General features: G+C 46.5%; 1 non-coding gene across 1 annotated transcript; it reads right to left on the bottom strand.

The window, feature by feature from the left end:
- Positions 1–817: 817 nt before the first annotated feature.
- Positions 818–945, bottom strand: LOC120362309 (small nucleolar RNA U109). The gene has a single exon (XR_005578259.1). It is a non-coding gene; the product is annotated as a small nucleolar RNA U109 (small nucleolar RNA).
- Between the last annotated feature and the right edge of the window lie 5,238 nt (positions 946–6,183).

The raw sequence follows: 6,183 nt of genomic DNA, 5'->3' as shown, positions 1-6,183 counted from the left end.
GTTGGGGGGGGCCGGGCGCGGTGGCTCAAGCCTGTAATCCCAGCACTTTGGGAGGCCGAGGCGGGTGGATCACGAGGTCAAGAGATCGAGACCATCCTGGTCAACATGGTGAAACCCCGTCTCTACTAAAAATGCAAAAAAAATTAGCTGGGCATGGTGGCGCGTGCCTGTAATCCCACCTACTCAGGAGGCTGAGGCAGGAGAATTGCTTGAACCCAGGAGGCGGAGGTTGCGGTGAGCCGAGATCGCGCCATTGCACTCCAGCCTGGGTAACGAGCGAAAACTCCATCTCAAAAAAAAAAAAAAAAAAAAGGTGTTGGCGGGTGGGGATGGGGGCAGTAACAGAGGCACTTGCCAGAGGCCATTTCCTTCCTTCCCTGGCAGATGCGGAATGGAGGACTTTATCAGAGTCTTTAAATTTTTAAAGACTTTCGCTGGCGGTGTTTTGTCTTGCTGTCACTGTTTTATCAAAGAGAGCAGGCAAATGGGCTTTGGTGTCCTTAACTATTGTGTATGAGGGTGTGAAAGCCAAGGCTGCTACAGGGACCTGCAAAACGCAGATTAGTGGAGGGCGGAGATGGGGCAGGGGGTACTGGGAAGCAGAATTATTAGCGCCTAATGCAGAATTGCTGCTGGATTCGTCTGTGTGGGCTCTTTTTCTCTTCTCACCTAGGATCCAAAGGGAGACCTCAAGGTTGTTCTTTCTGGTTTTGATCCATAAGTTCTGGATCATACCCTGGAAAACTAGAACTCAGATAAGACTGGAATTATTTTTTGTTTCTTTAAACTTTTTTTCTTTTTTTGTTTTCTTGGTCTTTTGTGCAGGAGAAATATACTTCCACCTCAGCTTCTACTATAAGGTTGGCAGCCCTAAGGATCCTTTTTTTTTTTCTTTTGAGATGGAGTCTCCCTCTGTCATCTAGGCAGGAGTGTAATGCCACAATCTCAGCTCACTGCGACCTCCACTTCCTGGGTTCCAACAATTCTCCTGCCTCAGCCTCCCAGCACCTGGGATTACAGACACCTGCCACCACCACACCCAGCTAATTTTTTTTGAGTTTTTCGTAAAGATGGGTTTTCACCATGTGGCCAGGCTGGTCTCGAACTCCTGACCTCAAGTGATCCACCTGTCTGGGCCTTCCAAAGTGCTAGGATTATAGGTGTGAGCCACCATGCACAGCTAGCTATTATTTTTATTTTTATTTTTTGAGAATGAGTCTCGCTCTGTCACCCAGGCTGGATGCAGTGGTGTGATCTTGGCTCACTGCAACCTCCACCTCCCGGGTTCAAGCGATCTTCTGCGTCAGCCTCCCAAGTAGCTGGGATCACAGGTGTGTACCAACATGCCCAGCTAATTTTTTTTAGTAGAGATGGGGTTTCACCATGTTGGCCGGGCTGGTCTTGAGCTCCTAACCTCAGGTGATCCACTCACCTTGGCCTCCCAAAGTGCTGGGATTACCAGCGTGAGCCACCACACCTGGCTTAATATTTCTTTTAAAAAAAAAAAAAATTGTAGTTTTAGTAGAGATGAGATTTTACCATGTTGGCCAGGATGATCTTGAACTCTCGACCTCAAGTGATCTGCCTACCTTGGCCTCCCAAAGTGTTGAGATTATAGGTGTGAGCCATGGCTCACACCATTTGATTTTAGAAATTTTCAAAGACACAAAAGAATGAAAGAATTGTATAACGAGCACCCATATGCCACCACCTAGATTCTCTTATTGACATTTTTGCTTTATCACCTATCCATCCAGCTAGCCGTCACTCTATCCAGCCATCCATACATTTCTTATATTTCAGCAACACATTGTGTACATCTTTTTCATAAAAATAAGTATTTTTCTACAATAGCATGTTAAATGGCTATTTCCTATTCCATCAATGAATGCAGCATTTATGTAACACTTGAAAAACTTGCCTTATTTAGAAAAGGCTTTGAAAGAGAATATTCTAGGCTGTGACATGTCAACAAAAAGAGGAAAACTCTATAAAATATGTAGAGGTTTGTTCTGAGCCAAATATGAGTGACCATGGCTGGAGGCACAGTCTCAAGAAGTCCTGAGAACATGTACTCAAAGTGGTTGAGTTACAGCTTGGTTTTATACATTTTAGGGGGACATAAGCTGTCAATCAACACGTGTGAGATATACATTGGTTTGGTCCAGAAAGGCAGGACAATGGGAGGCAGGGGTTTACAGGTGGATTCAAAGATTTTTCCAACTGGCAATTGGTTAAAAGAGTTATTATTCTAAAGACTTGGAATCAACAGAAAGGAATGTCTAGGTTAAGAAAAGGGGTTGTGGGCTGGGCACGGTGGCTCACACCTGTAATCCCAGCACTTTGGGAGGCTGAGGCAGGTGGATCATGAGGTCAGTAGACCGAGACCATGCTGCCTAACATGGTGAAACCCCATCTCTACTAAAAATACAAAAAAAACTAGCTGGGCATGGTGGCTCACACCTGTAGTCTCAGCTACTCAGTAGGCTGAGGCAGGATAATTACTTGAACCCGGGAGGCGGAGGTTGCAGTAAGCCAAGATCACACCACTGCACTTCCAGCCTGGGCAATAGAGAAAGACACCATCTCAGAAAAACAAACAAACAAACAAACAAACAAAAAGAAAAGGGGTTGTGGAGACCAAGATTCTTATGAATGTCTCATAGGTGGCCAACCTTAGAGACAAAAGATGGCAAATGTTTCCTATTCAGACTTTTTAATTTTTGTGTGTGTGTTTTTTTTGAGACGGAGTTTCACTCTTGTTACCCAGGCTGGAGTGCAATGGCGCGATCTCGGCTCACTGCAACCTCTGCCTCCTGGGTTCAGGCAATTCTCCTGCCTCAGCCTCCTGAGTAGCTGGGATTACAGGCACGTGCCACCATGCCCAGCTAATTTTTTGTATTTTTAGTAGAGACGGGGTTTCACCATGTTGACCAGGATGGTCTCGTTCTCTCAACCTCGTGACCCACCCGCCTCGGCCTCCCAAAGTGCTGGGATTACAGGCTTGAGCCACCGCGCCCGGCCTACTTTTTTTTTTTTTTTTTTTTTTTTTGAGACGGAGTTTCGCTCTTGTTACCCAGGCTGGAGTGCAATGGCGCGATCTCGGCTCACCGCAACCTCCGCCTCCTGGGTTCAGGCAATTCTCCTGCCTCAGCCTCCTGAGTAGCTGGGATTACAGGCATGCGCCACCATGCCCAGCTAATTTTTTGTATTTTTAGTAGAGACGGGGTTTCACCATGTTGACCAGGATGGTCTCGATCTCTCGACCTTGTGATCCACCCACCTCGGCCTCCCAAAGTGCTGGGATTACAGGCTTGAGCCACCGCGCCCGGCCTACTTTTTAATTTTTAATTTAAGTTTTTTGAGAGGGAGTTTTGCTCTGTCGCCCAGGCTGGAGTGCAGTGGGTTGATTTCGGTTCACTGCAAACTCTACCCCATGGGTTCAAGGAATTCTCCTGCCTCAGCCTCCCGAGTAGCTGGTATTACAGGCACCTGCCACCACACAGGGCTAATTTTTGTGTTTTTAGTGGAGACTGAGCTTCACCATGTGGCTGGGCTGGTCTCGAACTCCTGACCTTAGGTGATCCGCCCACTTCCGCCTCCCAAAGTGCTGGGATGACAGCTGTGAGAGGCACTGCTCCCTTCGACAACATCTTCCTTTCTTTTGTTTAGACGGAGTCTTGCTCTGTCGCTAGGCTGGAGTGCAGTGGCACAATCTCAGCTCACTGCAATCTCTGCCTCCTGAGTTCAAGCGATTCTCCTGTCTCAGCCTTCCAAGTGGCTGGAATTACAGATGCATGCTGCCACACCTAGCTAATTTTTGTGTTTTTAGTAGAGATGGGGTTTCGCCATGTTGGTCAGGATGGCCTTGATCTCTTGACCTCATGATCCACCTGCTTTGGCTTCCCAAAGTGCTGGGACTGCAGATATGAGCCACCATGCCCAGCCTACAACTTCCTTTTTTAAACAAAAAACTGGTCCTGTGCTCAGCCCCCAGCAGGCAGCAATATTGAGCTAGAATTTAATGATGAAACCTTGAATTCCTGGGCTCCAGCAATCCTCCTACGTCAGCCTCCCAAGTAGCTGGGTCTGCAGATAGGCGCCACTACTGCTGACTGAATTAAAAGTAAATTGATTTTTATTTGGAGACAGAGTCTTGCTCTGTCACCCAGGCTAGAGTGCAATGGCGCTCAGCTCACTGCAACCTCTGCCTCCCAAGTTCAAGCAGTACTTCTGCCTCAGCCTCTTGAACTCCTGACTTCAGGAGATCCACCCACTTTGGCCTCCCAAACTGCTGGGATTACAGGTATGAGCCACCTCTCCTGGCCAGATTTGGGAGTTTTAAAAGAGCAGTCTGCCAGTAGTGGGGAAAACAGATAGGAAGGGCACTAAGGAAACTATTGCGGTAGGCCAGGTAAAATGAAATGAAATAATGTGCACAAAGCCTTTAGCACTTAATGACATGGAATAAGCAGGAACTATTTGTATTTTATTTTATTTATTTATTTTTGAGATGGGGTCTTACTCTGTTGCCCAGGCTGAAGTACAGTGACACCATCTCAGCTCACTGCAGCCTCCACCTCCTGACTTCAAACCATTCTCCTGCCTCATCCTCCTGAGTATCTTGGATTTTGCCACCATGCCTGGCTAATTTTTGTATTTTTAATAGTGACAGGGTTTCACCATGTTGTGCAGACTGGTCTCAAACTCCTGACCTCAGGTGATCCACCAGCCTTGGCCTCCCAAAGTGCTGGGATTACAGGCATAAGCCACCATACCCAGCCAAGAGGGAGCTATTTTTTTTAGTAATCAACAGGCACTTGAGGACTGCTTGAATTATAACTAAAGTTAGGAGTTAGAGAAATAGAGGAATTTGTTGTGTGTCCCCTGGAATCTTTGAGCCTCTAATCTCCTCCTCTAGTGATAAATACTAGAATTTCTTATCCCTATTAAGTTATTTATTCTGGTAGTTTATTTTGCATTCATACCTACATTCTTCTGCCTGTGTTCCTTCTCATCACTTTCATCCTATCAGCTGGGAGAGAAGAATTTCGTGAAGAGTTTGTAACACCTATCTTTAGTGATGTGACCTGGCAAGCCACCTAATCTCTCTGAACTCAGTTTTGTCTTGTGTATACTGGGGACTATATTGGTCAGGGTTCCCTAGAGGGACAGAACTAATAGAATACACACATATATATGTGAATTTATTAAGAATTAATTTGCATGATCATAGGGTCCCACGATAGGCTATCCTCAAGCTTGAGAACCAAGTAGAGTCAGTCCGAGTCTCAAAACTGAAGAACTTGGAGTCCGATGTTTGAGGGCAGGAAGCATCCAGCACGGGAGAAAGATGTAGGCTAGGAGGCTAGCCTTTTCATGTTTTTCTGCCTGCTTTATATTCCCCGGCAGCAGATTAGATTGTGCCCAGCAAATCTAGGGTGGATCTGCCTTCCCCAGCCCACTGACTCAACTGTTAATCTCCCTTGGCAACACCCTCACAGACATACCCAGGATCAATACTTTGTATCCTTCAATACAGTCAAGTTGACACTCATTAACCATCACAGAGACTCTTCTGGATATTGGGATATACAGGTATCTGTTCTGTCCATCATGAGGATCAGTGAATAACTGTCCAGAAAGCATTTTCAAAATACAATAAAAAATCATTATTGGCCGGGCATGGTGGCTCACGCCTGTAATCCCAGCACTTTGGGAGGCCGAGGCGGGGGGATCACGACGTCAAGAGATCGAGACCATCCTGGTCAACATGGTGAAACCCCGTCTCTACTAAAAATACAAAAAATTAGCTGGGCATGGTGGCACGTGCCTGTAATCCCAGCTACTCAGGAGGTTCAGGCAGGAGAATTGCCTGAACCCAGGAGGCGGAGGTTGCAGTGAGCCGAGATCGCGCCATTGCACTCCAGCCTGGGTAACAAGAGCGAAACTCCGTCTCAAAAAAAAAAAAAAAAATCATTATTATTTCATTCAATAAATATTTATTAAGTAGCTGGGTGTCATCCAGGCTGGAGTGCAGTGGCGTGATCAAGGCTCACTGCAGCCTTCATCTCCCAGGTTCAAGCAATCCTCCCACCTCAGCCTCCCGAGTAGCTGGGATCACAAGTGTGCACCACCACACGAAAGTCCAATTCTTATGGAGCTGACATTTTGCTGAAGTCC

The sequence above is a fragment of the Saimiri boliviensis genome, chromosome 1 (assembly GCF_048565385.1).
Source record: "Saimiri boliviensis isolate mSaiBol1 chromosome 1, mSaiBol1.pri, whole genome shotgun sequence".
Taxonomy (NCBI): Eukaryota; Metazoa; Chordata; class Mammalia; order Primates; family Cebidae; genus Saimiri; species Saimiri boliviensis.
Note: the sequence above shows the minus strand (reverse complement) of the source record. Positions and strands in the feature narration are given on the sequence as shown.